The sequence below is a fragment of the Octodon degus genome, unplaced genomic scaffold, assembly GCF_000260255.1.
Source record: "Octodon degus isolate 3935 unplaced genomic scaffold, OctDeg1.0 scaffold00061, whole genome shotgun sequence".
Taxonomy (NCBI): domain Eukaryota; kingdom Metazoa; phylum Chordata; class Mammalia; order Rodentia; family Octodontidae; genus Octodon; species Octodon degus.
The window spans coordinates 2,492,174-2,506,516 of record NW_004524637.1 but is presented as its reverse complement, the minus strand read 5'-3'; the positions used below and the strand labels follow the sequence as shown (position 1 = coordinate 2,506,516).

The window sequence follows — 14,343 nt, the reverse complement described above, 5'->3', positions numbered from 1 at the left end:
AGAGAGAGAGACAGAGAGAGAGACAGAGAGAGAGACAGAGAGAGAGAGAGAGACAGAGAGATTCTGAATAATGTGCTGATGATATGCACACTGAAGGATCTGAAGCGCTGAAGTCACACACTGTAATGGAGGATGAGAACCAATGGACAGATGCCGCAGATAGGGCATGGCTGTGGGCGGTGAACAGGAAAGGGCACATCTTATCAGGGACATTTCCAAACACACCAGAGAGCAGGAACAATTCTCAGGTGACCATCACCCAGCTTCCGCAAGGTCAATGCCCGCCAGCCCTAAACACTGGACCCTCAGGAATCCATTCTGCAACACTGGGCCCCACAGTGACGAGCATTCTCCACAGGGTGAGCTGGGAGGGTGGGTGTTATCTTCCCCTGGAATAGCCATGTGCCATGTTTGTCTTTACATATCTGGAAACCGAACCCAGGGACATTCTGTCACTGAGTTATGACCCCCAAGCCTTTGCCCTTTTTTATTCTGAAACAGGATCTTATAAAGTTGCCAGGTTGGCCTCAGACTTGCAATCCTCCTGCTTTAGCCTCTGAACAGCTGGGATTACAGGTGTGCACCAACACTCCTGGCTTGGAACAGCTGGTTTTGAACAAGGAGGTCTTCTCCTTGTCAACTTCTACTGAATCTCCTTTTAGTATCCTAAGGACTTCTACCATTTGCAGTACCATGGCTGCACCCCTCCATGTGCATGAGGCTGGATCCCTTTGTCCTTGGCCCTGCCCTTTGACCCCAGCACGGCACTGTGACTGAGCAGATGAATGAACCATGAGTCATTTCTAGCCTAGGCTTTATAAGCTGGCTCCACGCTCAGCAGGCCCTTTTTTCTGCCTCCAAGTTCATGAACTGGGGGTGCCAGAAAGCTCTGGCCAGCCTGGGGCCCCAGAAAAACAGACCCAGAAACATGGGCCAAGCCACGGAGCCAGAAACTCACCATGCTGCAAAAGTCGCCCTGGAGTGACCTCACCTGTTCCCACAGTTGTGCCATGTTACAAATGCAGGGCGAGGGGCAGAGAGCCCAGGGCTGCCAGAGACCATGGAATGCAGAGCCCCGACTGTGTCAGCAATAATGAGAAAACAGAACAGCTGGAACAGTGTTCCATGATCAGTATTCTATGTGTGCACTCTCGCTGTTGTGTACCCACCCTTCTCGTGATCTTGTGAAGAGAGGGAGACTACCGAAACAGGCACGGGGACACTGGGGCATGAAGACTACCTGGACGCAAGCACTGATACCAATCTGGCAATGAGGATGACTGAGTGGTGAAGGGGCTGGGTGCAAGACCACACCATGGGAACGATGGCAAAGGGTGAGTCACGGACCCGTGGGCGAGGGGAAGGGAGGGGAGGAGATGAGGTGCAGAGCGTGTCTCAGAGGAGCAGGTTGATTTTTCTTAGTCTAAAAAAGGCTGAAAGTTATTCAGTAATTTATTCCTTCCCCCTAGCCGATAAACACTCAAGCTTTGGCAGGGTATGGTGGTGCACAGCTCTGATCTCAACACTGGGAGGCTGAGACAGGAAGGGTGCAAGTGTGACCCCAGCCTGAACAATTCATTGACTTGGTGAGACAGACCCTGTCTCATAATTTAAAAATGTGTAAAAAAGGCTGGGGATACAGCTCAGGGTAGAGGTCCTGGGTTCAATCCCCAGCACCACAAACAAATGAACAAAGGCCCCCCTCAGAGCTACACAGGGTCCCCCACCACTATGGCTTTCTCTGCTTGGACCTGGATTCAGAAATCCAGTCCAGGAGCTGTCACCTGAGTGCCCTCATACAAGAGCCATGCGGTCTGCCTCACCCAGGTTCTGGGGACATTGCTCAGCAGGACCTAGGGTGGCATTCCTGATGCCTCTCAGTGTGGTGACATAAAGCCTAGTGAAGCTGAAAAGAGGAGTCCCATGGGGCTGGGGATGCCAAATGCATAGCCACCTCGGGGAATGATGTGGCGGTCCCTCCAGGCTGGGCATTTTATCCGCTTATCCAAGGTCCAGCAAACATTTCCAGGTACATAACCAAAGGAGAGAAGAGATTCAAGCCAGATTTGCACAAACCTGTATTCACAGAAAGAGCCTACATGTGCCCCAAGGTTGAATGGATCATGGGGAGGCGCGGCACATGCAGGGAAGTATGATTCAGCAGTGTAGGGCAAGAGAACACTGACAGAGGGATTCTATGGTGCGGATGAGCCCCAGACGCAGTGTCAAGTACAACAGCCAGTACTAAAACAAGGCTTACTGGTTCAGGCAAGGTCCAGAGTCAATAAATTCAGAGAAACAGAAAACTCAAAGGGGAGGCTGGGGGAAGGGGTTTCTGTGTAATGTGTATAAAGTTTCCATGGGGAAGATAAGCATTCTGGAGACGGATGGCAGTGACAGCCTCGAGGCACAAATGTGCTGAATGCCACAGGTACAAAAGAGCAGTTAAGGTGGTCAGGCGGGGTGGCACAAAGCCATCATACTGTCTGGAACTTGCAAACTCCTGACGTCCTCCTCATGGTGTGTGTGCCTGTGCACATGGGGTGTTCACACACTTCAAATGCACACATGGTTCCTTGATCAGTGAGTTAGGGAACTCTGTTCTCTAAAGTCGCAATGGGTTTGTCTTCTCTCTGACAGTGTCTTCACTCCTTGCCGACAAGCGCAGCTCCCACAGATACTAGAAGACCACTAAACTCAGCTACACACTGCACCAAGGAGCAGCGCCTGCTTCAGGGAAGGAAGGAAGCCCCACACATGGCCAGCTCCCACTGGTCCAATCTCGGTGATTTTTTTTCTCCCTGACTTAAATGGGGTCACACAAGTGGGGCCAGATTCTCTCTCCAGACCCTGCACCCTCTCAAGAGCTTCCAGGCCAGGTCTCGGCACAGGTGGACTGTATTTCCCTTTCCAACCTGTACCTGGGGCACATTGCTTTGCTAGTGAGACAAACCCAGCAAGTATTTCCAGGGGAGTTTTGTGGCTTGGACCTCAAAACCAGCCTGGTCTACACAGCAAGACCCTGTCTCTTTTTTTTTTTTTTTTTGCAGAACCGGGGATTGAATTCAGGCCCTTGTGCTTGCCAGGGAAGCGCTTATTCCACTGAGCCATCTCCCTGGCTCTATTTTTATTTTTATTTTTATTTATTTATTTATTTATTTATTTTTGTGGTACTGGGGATTGAACTTAGGACCCTGCGTTTGCCAGGCAAGCACTATTCTACTGAGCTATCTCCCCAGGCCTAGACCCTGTCTCAAAACAAAAACAAAACCCAAACCCAAACTGGCTGGCTATTAAGCTTAATATACATAGTTCATGAGAAATGTTCTACTAGTACAGAATACATATCTCAGAGAAACAGATGAACAGAGGAGAAATAACCATGTTTTCAGAATCACTTTCTAAAGTACCTTATGAGAAGAAAAGCTATGATTGAACAGGAAATTAAATTGCTTACTTATTATACTCAGGAGCTATGTACCATTCTAAAAGCCTTCCTGGAACCATAATTAAGACATAATTACAACATTTATGACCTCCTTAAACTCACAGGATCTGAAGGTTGACCTTAAATAAGATAACAGGGGCAAGGGAGTGGCTCCGTGGCACGGGGGTGTTCTGTGTGATCCACAGCCCCAGTAAATATAAGTAGCAACAAAACATAAGAATAAAATGAAAGTTTGTCACATTCCCCCAAAAAAACAAAAAAGAGAACTCGTGCTACATCCCAGCCTCATCATTAGAGATCAGGAAATATCTTAGTTTATTCACCAAGGAGTTATGTCTGACTCTGCTTCCTGCAGCACCATGCAACCTGAGGTGGAACATTCCCTGGAACCTCAGGCTGCCTCGGTGGGTGCTGTATGGGAAACCCCGGAGGCTCCACCACGAATGCAGAGGGTAACTAACATGCTTGAAGAGGACTGAGGCAGTAACATTGGAAATGTTTAATGAAAAACAGTCTAACCACAGTGGTAAGTAGTAGGAAGAGTTGTACCTGATGCTGGAAATGCTTTATGCAGCCCACAGAATATATTTTTAAAATGTTTCCTTTTGAACTTCCTGGAAGAGACAGCCCAAATCTACTTCCTTTTTCATGAGACAGGAGCTTAGCCAGAGTGGCCTCAAACTTGAGTGCTCCTGCCTCAGCCTCCCAGTGCCGGGTTTACTAGTGCAAACCCACTCTTTCAGGGTGGTAAACGTCTGTCTTCAAGGAACTGTGAATGTGTGAGAGGAAAGCTCATCCTGCCAGACACACCAGAACTGCACGTATGGAGGTGAGACGTGGGTGCCTTCCTGCAGGAAGCAGGCATCCCCACCCAGAAGCTCCTTTCACGCTCCACGGGGCTGTGGTGACAGCAAGGGCATACTGGCCAAGCTTCCACACCCAGCCCATCTTTGCCAAGGGAGTGGCCAGTGCCCTTTAGACAGAAACAGAACAGGCAAGGGTCACAGTGCACTGAGATTCACCCAAACCCTGGGCTATACAGCCTGTTCTCAGCCTTGTCCTTGTCCCTGTCCCAGCTGCACACAGGATAGCTTCTACGTGGGTAGAGGTGCATTAAAATGCTGTCTATTCTCTTAAAAAACCTGTAACATCAGCCTTTCCTGAGTCTGTTCTGCTTGCAGTCCTGCATGCCTGGCCACCTTGTGAGGACCAGTGGGTGCTCTTCAGCTCAGCTGGGTCAGAGGTGCAGCTAGAGCACACAGACCCCACCAGCGCCACAGCTGTGGGGCAGAGTGCAGGGCGGGGGCCAGGGCTGGCCCTGCTGGAGGCTTGGAAACTGGGAGCTCCTTGTTCCAGTTTCCCAAGATGGCTCTGCTGGCTAGAGGAGCTCTGCATTTCCAGCTTAGAAGCTACCCCAAGGGCTGGTGACAAAGAGTACAGCTAATGTGCATGTACCCATGCACACACAGACACTGACCCACTCATAAACCCACACAACACAAATGTACATACACCCCATATACACACATGCATACTCCATGTGTGCACACACCACACATATTAGATGGAGAATGTGCCCCAAAGGCTACAGGTGGGCTTTGGAGGACTGGCTGTGGGGGGGTATCTGGCAGGGCGTGTATCCCTCCTTGCTCCTCCCTTCTCTCTCAGCTTTCTCTCTTTGGCCACCAACAGCTCTCCTCTGTTCAGCCCTTCTAGTGACTTCACTGTGTTTATGCCTGCTGACCATGGCCTGTTAACCTGAGCCAAAATAAATCTCCCCTCCTATAAAGTTGTGGGTGTCAGTTTGGGGTCTCAGTGATGAGATGCCACATAGAAACACCCGTACATGCATACACACACATATCCACATGCAAACCCACCTATGGATGCACACTCTATCCACGTACATACACACACACACACACACACACACACCCCACATGGGAGCCACGAGCAATGAGCCTTCAACAATGTAGGCTGCTCCTGACTCCCTGGTCAAGACAAGCTGAGATTCTATGTGCTAGATCAGAAGCTGCAATGCAGGTAGCTGGGAAGGGGGACTGGAAGCTCAAATCCCACTTGGGCGGAAAAATTTTAAAAAGGCAGGGAGGTAGCTCAGTGGAAGAGTGACCCTGGGTTTAATCCTCAGTACAGCAAAAGAAACAAAAGTGCAAGTAAGCACACATGGGCCCGGCGGGCAGTACTGCTCTGCCCTTCCAACGCCAAATGCTTGCGCCGCTCCCTCTCGCCCTGACTCCCATTGTCTTCCCACTGAGACACCACAGACAGCTGCAGCACTGCAGGGCGCTCATCCTGGCTCCAGAACACATCTCCTTCTTTCTGCGGGGAGCATCCTCAGCTGCACCTGTCACACCCTCTATCCCAGAGAGCTCAGGACCAGCCCAGCTTAAATACAGACAGAGTCCACACAGGAGGACGCATAATTAAGGTGCAGAGCATAGCTTTTTCGTGTGTAAAGGGGGTGCCTGGGACCACATTTGGGAGATAATGGGTGACAAGTATACTACAGGGGTGCCAGGCACTGTGGCAAATGACTATAATCCCAGCATTTGGGAGGCTGAGGCAGGAGGACCATTGCAAGTTTGAGGCAGTCTGTGTTACAAAACAAGACTTTGTCTCAAGAAACAAAACCCAAAAGACCCAACATGTATTGTTGGGGCTCACAGTGGAAACCACCCTACTTTCAGGCAGAAGTGTTTTTTTTGTTTTTGTTTTTTTCGCCGAATGCCTTCAAGGCATGACTGGCTGTCTTGTGTTGTGGGGATCGAACCACAGCAACCTGAGCCTGACTGCTTTGTTGAAGCAGCCACTTAAAGAACTGAGCTAAGGGGCAGGCCCCCCACCCTACTTTCAGGGATGGAGGTTAAAAGTTAACACACTCAAGAATAATGAGACATAGTGGGAGAAGGTCAAGAGAACAGAGTTTTGCTAGAAAACAAGGTAAAGAGAGTAAAGATGGACAAACATGCTGTCAGATCCTCGTCTAAACTCCAAAGGTACAAGTTGCTAGAGCACAGAAATGCCTCACATGCTACAATCACACAGCAGAGGCCTCATGGTTCCAGTACTGGCTGGTATCTAGAGGGGTTATTTCTCAGATTTCTACACCCACTTTAATCCACATACAAATGACACAAACCCAGCATGGAAGTCATCTTGTTAAAGTCAGAGCTGGGAGAGAATAAAGAGCATGAGGCAGGAGATCAGGGCGGGGCCAGCTGGCTGGGCCAGTGGGTGTGAGCTGTCAATCACTAGATCCAGGACACATCCACAGCAAGACAGTTCTGAGCCCGGAACCTGCAGCCAATCAGAAAGTGCCATTTTCAGCTCGTCACATTCAAATCAAGCAGGCTTTTGATAGTATGACCTACTACTGAGGGCAGCCTGAACACTACGTGATGCAAAGGGCCTCCTCTATTCACTGCTGGCCATTGTGGCCCTCTCTCTGCAGAGATTACTTTGTTGTCCTACTGTTTTGAGTTACTTTTCTTATTGCTGAGATGAAACACCTGACACTCAAATGTAAAGGAGGAAAGGTTTATTTAGCTTAGTTTGTAGAGATTTTAGTCCATAATTGGCCAGCTCCAAAGCAGGGCAGCATGGCAGGCAGGACTGAAGAGGAGAAACAGTCATAGAGAAGAAAAGGTAGCAAAGTAAGCAAGGGACCTCAGCTCTCTCCAGACTACCAGGGTTAGGGCAGTGCCAAACCAATCAGTGGACTGATTTATAACACGAACCCTTAATCCCAGCATCACACACTCTAGATCAAGCCTCCTCTGAAAAGTCCCACCTATGACCAAATGAAGCTTTGGGGGAACACCTAGAAACAAACCACAACACCTACCTTTAATAAATGTAAAACCTTGCTACACCTTGAGACAGTTCTGAGCTACACTTTTTTTGGCTTGTTTTCTCCAATACTTTTCTCAGTATAATAAGAACCTAGAGCAAATCCTTAAAAAGAGCCCAGAGCTGGCTTTTAATCTGCCTTTTCCTGTCTCAGTCTCAGATGTCCGCCATAGGTTCAGGAATTAAATTTTTATTAAACTACATAATAGCCAAAACCAAACCAAAACAAACATCAAGTAGTCTTTGTGCTGAAGGAAATCCTTTCCACAAGCTGGCTACAGCCTTCCTGCCACATCTCTAGGGTGAGAGGAGGTCAGGTGCCAGAGTCTAAATTAATCTCTGCCAAGGAAAACACAATCAGTGGGACCAGATCCTGTAGTGAGGCTGAGCCTGGCCATCTGCTCCTGGGCTATACTACAGCCTGGAAAACCTCAGTGTGGCAAAGCTAGAGCTCAGCAGGCACCAGGCTCCAGATCCAAACCCCAGCACCACAAGACCGAAATGAAACAACCCACCAGGACAATCCATTGGGACTAGTGGCACACACTTGTGGTCCCAGCACTCGGAAGGCTGAGACAGGAAGATTACTGTGAGTTTGAGGCCAGCCTGAGCTACGCAGTGAGTGTAAACCCAGCCTGAACCCTTTCTCAAAAACAAATGAACAACTGAAACAGACTCATACTTCACTATGGATGCTTTTTATAGTGCTGGATCTTGGATCTCTTTGTTTTAGAAGCTAATGTTACTGTAAGTAGTATACTGATGGTGTCATCATTTAAGATTTTTAGAAAATACTAGCAAAATATTCAAAATAAAACCCCACAAGTGTGGTATGGGGCAGCACTTGCTGTGCCTAGCTGAAGAACTCGAAAACAATGAGCTGAAAATCTCAGAAATAAATTCACTAAGATTGTCAGTTTCCAAATTCCCTTTGAATTTTCTTTTTGTTTTGAGCCTGGGTCTCACTCAGTCATTAAGTTGCCCATGTTGGGTTCCAACTTGTAACTCTCCTCGTTAGACCTCCAGAGTGCTGAGATTACAGGTGTAGCCATCACGCCCTGCTAAAAGTGAAGATTCCTACAGTACAGCTACAGGTGTGCTGCGTGCCTGTGGAGAAAAATAAATCTGCCATGTCTGTGTGCTGACTGTGTAGCCCCGGGAAATGCAAAAGCCACCGGGAGGTGCTTCCCGCTCCCCCCATGCACTGATGTGGCGAGCCCCACAGCAGCACGTGTGGAGGGACCAGGCTCTTGCACACACAGCAGGTGCCCAAGTAAGACAGTCCAACCGCTTTGGGACATGGCTTGGCAGTTTAAAAAAAAAAATTCAACACATACTCACTGGAAGCGGCCCAGATGTCCATTACAGGGGAATGGATAAGCAAATGACGCACATCTATGGATCTAAGGTAGGACACACTAAGCAAGGAGGAAACTGCCCTTTTAAAACTGCTTTTAAAAAAGCTTCAGCTTCGGGGCTGGCGAGATGGCTCAGTGGTCTAAAGCACCTACTTGGAACAAGCTTGGCAGAGCACAAGGACCACGGTTCAATCCCCCAGCACCACATGCCAGCCAGCCCCGCCCCCTGGTGGGCTGAGCTGGCCACACACACACACACACACACACACACACACACTAAATAAATAAATAAATGTTTAAAAAAAAAAAAAAGCTTCAGCTTCAAGACAAGCTGTCCAAGGTTATTCACAAGGGTACTCCCTACCTTGTTTGTTTTCCTTCCAGGCCTATCACAGCCACATCCCTTAAAGATATTGTGAACCCAAAACTTAACCTTTTTTGCTTTGAGACAGAGTGTCCCTTTGTCAGTGATGGTGAACCTTTTAGAGCTTTCAGTGACCCAAGCAGCCAGCTGCAGCACCTGTGCCACAGGTCTACCACCACCACCATGTAATTCAGGGTGACCCTGAGTGCATTATTGGCCCAGGCTGGCTTCAAACTCATGACAACACTCTCCTCTAGCATTCCTTTGATCTAGGATCCTCTTGAGTTCTGAGATTGCAGGTGTATGCTCCTTGATAGAGGCAGGAGGCTGGCCCTGGTGGGGCACACCTGTAATCCCAGCACTCACATGGCTGAGGCAGGATTGCTGTCAGCCTGAGGCCAAACTGGGACACAAAGTAAATTCAAGGCTAGACTGTACTGCTTTCTGAGACTGGGGGGGGGGGAGGATAAAAGAAAGATAAGAGCAAGAACCTAGCATGAAGAAAAAGAAACCGATTCAAAGGATTCAAAGAATGCTTTTAGGCAAAACATCTCAGACCATTCATCTTTAAAGGATATGCTAAGTCAAGGTGTGTGGTGCACACCTATAATCCCAGCACTCAGGAGGTTTAGGCAGGATGATCACTGAAAATTTAAGGTCAGCCTGTACTACGCAAGGAGACCCTGCCTCCAAAAACCAAAAACCGGTACCCCTAACCACCTATACACCACAGTTTGCTCCTCTCTTGGGTGCCCAGAGCCTGTCTTTTCTGTGTACCTCCTAACTCTGCCTAGGAAAATCTTCCTATGCCTATCACTGATGCATCCCAAAATACTTTTTCTGTGCTGAGACTCAAAGACTTACTTGGTGGGCCAAGTTGAGGTCCTCATTATTAGGGAAACTCCTTGAACCTGGACCAGTGACATACTTTAGTAAGAGTGAAGTATCAATAGCCACAATAACCTGTTGATTCTCAGAGTAGCTTTGGTGAGTGCAAGAGGCCAGAGCAGACTGAGAATCTGACAGTGTAGCCTAATCCATAGTGGAGAGAGGCAGACTAGAGCATGGCCATGTGGGCGGGGCCTGTCAATCACAGAGATCAGGGACACAGGCACAGAAAAACAACTCTCAAAGCTTGCACCAATTGCTGAACATGTTATTTGTAGTTCAGCCAAATCAAGCAGGTTTTCAGTAGGACAGTGTTCTGACCTGTGTATGTTATGTCCCCTCAAAGTCTCAGGTGGTCATAGGTGGGCTTTTTTAGAGGTGGCTGGATCTAGAGTGTGTGATGCTGGGATTGAGGAGAAGTAATTTCTAAATCAATCCACTGATTGGTTTGGCACAACCTTGAACCCACAGCCTAGATAGAATATAAAAGCAGCAGTCAAAAGTTGCTATTGTCAGGGGCCAGGAAGATGGCTCAATGGAATAAGCGCTTCCCTAGCAAGCGCAAGGGTCTGAGTTCAATTCCTGGTTCCGCAAAAAAAAAAAAAAAGTTGCTATTGTTACTTGTGTCTTGCTTTTGCTGTCCTCTGCCTGCCATAGACTTTCTCCTCTGCAATCCTGTCATGCCACCCTGCCCTGGAGCCAGTTTGCCATGCATTGAAACCCCTACAAACTGAGCTAAATAAACCTTTCCTCCCATAACTTTGTCTGATATTTTGTCTCAGCAATGAGAAAAGTAACTAAGACAGCCCACAAGAGACACAAGGACTACGAGAGATACCGCCATTAACCTCCCGGCCCTAGTGCCCTCTCTGGTCTGTTTTCACTCTGTAGCACTACTTTTTTCTCGCCTTTAATAAATGTAAAACTTCACTAACTTTTGTACATGTCTTGTCCAATTCTTTGTTCCACACAAGACCTTGGAAAGATCCCACAGCCCCCGAGAGCCCAGTAACACTGGAGGCAGATGTGTGGGTATCTGAGACAGGCAGGGACAGAGCAGCTACAAAAAGCCACATAAAGACTTGGGGGAGGGATGGTTACCCTGATTGTGGTGCCAGTTTCACAGAGGGTTACATAGGCCAAAACTCATCCAATGAAATATTTTGAATAGGTTCCATCTACTACATGTCCCTAAAGTCAAAAATAAAGGCAGGAGGACACCAATTTCAAAACATAAATGGAAGTGCCTGTTTTTGGCTCAAATATAAGCTTAATGTTAATAGTCTTGTTTAGACAGTTTCCTTGATTGATAAACAGCCAAGTTTAACTTAATTTCTTCCTTTTTTTAGACAGGATGGCCGTGAACTCATGGTGATTACATAGTTCAGCTAGCCTTGAACTCATGGTGATTCTCCTGCCTGTTTTCTCCATGCTGAAATTATAGGTGTGTACCACAAGGCCCAACTAATTTAGCTCTTCTGTATGAACTGTTCAGGCTGCTCTAACAAAATAGCAGGGGGAGGGTAAAACAAGAGGGGTATCCCTCCCTCCTTTGGTTAAGGCCATATCCCTCCTATCAGTTCAGATACTATGGCCTCATTTAACCCAAATTACCCAGAGGCCCCTTCTTCTAATGGAAGACGCAGGTGTCAGACAAATTTGGGACCAGGGCATAGATGGAATCATGGACACCAGGCCTGCCATCGACTTTCCAGCCTCTCAATTTTCTCAGCAGAATTTATGTGATGTAAGCAGATTGCAAGCCCTTCTTTTATCCATCAACTCAATTTGCTAGATGAGCTTTTATCCTAGACTATGGAGGGATCATTCATCTTTCCAAATCAGGACTGTTTCTATCCTCCCAGCAGACTGGAAAGAAAGAACTGGCAAAAATTCTTTCACTCAAACATAAAGTAACACCCTTACTCTAGCCCTACTTACAAACTACTACAAAGCATAACAGACTCCACTTGACAAAAACAAAATGTTTTTTTTTCAAGACAGGGTCTCATTATGTAGCCCAGGTTGGCAGTAAATTCATAGTAATCCTCCTGCTTCAGCCTCCCCAGTGCTAGGGTTAAGGCCTGGTAAGAAATATTCTTTGCAAAAGTACTACCCCAGCCCTGCAGTGTGCGAGTGGCTCACACTGAGGCTGACAAACAAGCCTGCATCTGAAATGTCCCCGAGTCTCAGCTCCCTGAGGGCAGGGAACAAAGCCATAGGGTCACCCCAGTGTTGACCAATCCCAACAGTAAGACTCAGGAACCCTGCTGGCCACTGGGTCAAGGAGTCAGGCTGACGCAGTATTTGCTGCAGCTTCTGAATTCTAGTGCCAAGAACATGGGACACTGCCAGAGACAAATGGATCTGTGCTGGTTACTTTACTTTCAGGCACAGGACCTACTTTATGTCCATGAGAAGACAGCAGGGCACTGTTACCAGCGCCCATCCTCTATGGCCCCTTTGCAGAGGGCAATTCGGGCCACAGCATCCCGCTGTGACTCTGACTCTGTGCTGACCTGACCACCTGAGGTCACAGGCAGCACAAGATCTCGGCAAATGGCTAAAATAAAAGTCCTGGAGGAGCAGCCTCCTCTGATGGACCTCTGCAAGCCAGATGAGACGAGCCTGGGCTCCTGCAGGCTGAAGCAGATCTCACACTTTCCCACTCTGAGTCCCTTTCTGAGACAGGGTCTAGCTTTGTAACCTAGGCTGGCATCAGGTGAGCAGCGGAGGGGATGGGCTGGCACAAGGCGCAGAATAAAGGAATCCTGGAAGCAGCCTGTCTATCCCTCCACAGACAAATGGATAAAGAAAGTATACTTTTTTTTTTTAATTTTATTTATTTGTGTGTGTGTGTGTGTGTGTGTGTGTGTGTGTGTGTGTGTGGTCAGCTCAGCCCAGCAGGGGGCGGGGCTGGCTGGCATGTGGTGCTGGGGGATTGAACCGCGGTCCCAGTGCTTTGCTAAGCTTGTTCTAAGTAGGTGCTTTAGACCACTGAGCCATCTCACCAGCCCAAGAAAGTATATTCTTTAAAGTAAATGTTTGTTAAGAAAAAAAAATAAGTAAAAGAAAATAAAAGACAAAAAAACAAAAGAAAAGGGAGCTGGGGAGATGGCTCAGTAGAAAAAGTGCTTCCTTGGCAAGTGCAAGGGCCTGAGTTCAATCCCCAGTTCCACCAAAAAAAAAAAAAGAAAAGAAAAAAAGAAAAGAAAATTAAAAATAAAGAGAAGAAAGTGTACTTACATATGGTAAAGTACTACTCTACCATAAAGAAAGGCAACTTTAGTCATTTGTAAGAAAATGGATGCAACTTGAGACCATGAGTGAAATAAATCAACACACAAGCTTAAATAGCCCATAGCTTCTCTTATATGAAAAGCCCAAAGCACACATTAATTAAAGAGCAAATTGAAAGATGCTAGGAAACAGGCAGATGGATCTTTTGCAAAAGGGAAGGGGACCAAAAGGAGGAAGGGAAGGAAAAGGAAATGTAAAATAATTAATTAAAATGCATGAAGCCAGGTACAGTTTAGTGGGGCATGCCTGTCATGCGAGTACTCAGGAGCTGAGGTAGACCAGCTTGGGTTACACAGTTCAAGGCCAACCTAAACTACACGACAAGATCCTGTGTCAGAAAACCAAAAACCAAAATAAAACAACAAACTCTGGGTTTTTGTTTGCAGTGGGGTCTCACTATGTAGCCTAGGCTGACCTTGAGCTTGGGGAAATCCTCCTGCTTCAGCCTCCCAAGTGCTTGTGTCCTATCTTAAAGGAAGACCTGAGCACACATCTGTCCACCCAGCCAGCATATGGCCTTGACATTTGTGGGATGTAAATGTGCCCTGCAAAAGAAGAGGTCTGCCTCTCTCTTCTCAATGAGGTCACCAGACTTCCCCAGCAGGCCTGACCTTTGGCCCAGCTGCAGATCAGAGTGGGGTGCTTCCGCCTCCTGCCCTGAACTTGGTTCCAAAGTCAGGTCTCCACCAGCCCCGGTGGAGCTGTGCAGCCTCTTCTAGCCCATGTGTCCTCCACTGAGGATGGCCAATGGCCACCTAAGTGTTTCAGAGTGACTTTGTCACCCTCCCAGGACAGGGCAGGGGCACACAGTGGTCCCAACTCTAGGCGTAGGTGGTGCTCGAGGTCAAAGCCACATCTGGTCCCAGACCTGCATTTCCTCTTCCACACATGCACATGAGCACAAGCGTCTGTGCACACGCAATACACCTATACCTCACTCATGCTCCTATGGGGCAGGATTCAATATTTATTTATTAGGAACAGCAGCAGTTAAAGAATCACTCTAAAAACCAAAAAAAAAAAAAAAAAAAAAATAAAGACCCAAATATATACATAATGTACAATGTTTGAACATCTATGTTTATAATTTTAAATTTTATCTCGTGTAGACACAT

General features: G+C 47.6%; 1 protein-coding gene across 2 annotated transcripts in view; it reads right to left on the bottom strand.

Moving 5' to 3' along the window:
• Window positions 1–14,343, bottom strand: part of Dopey2 (dopey family member 2) — a 105,958-nt gene that overhangs the window by 88,162 nt on the left and 3,453 nt on the right. The window lies entirely within an intron of this gene.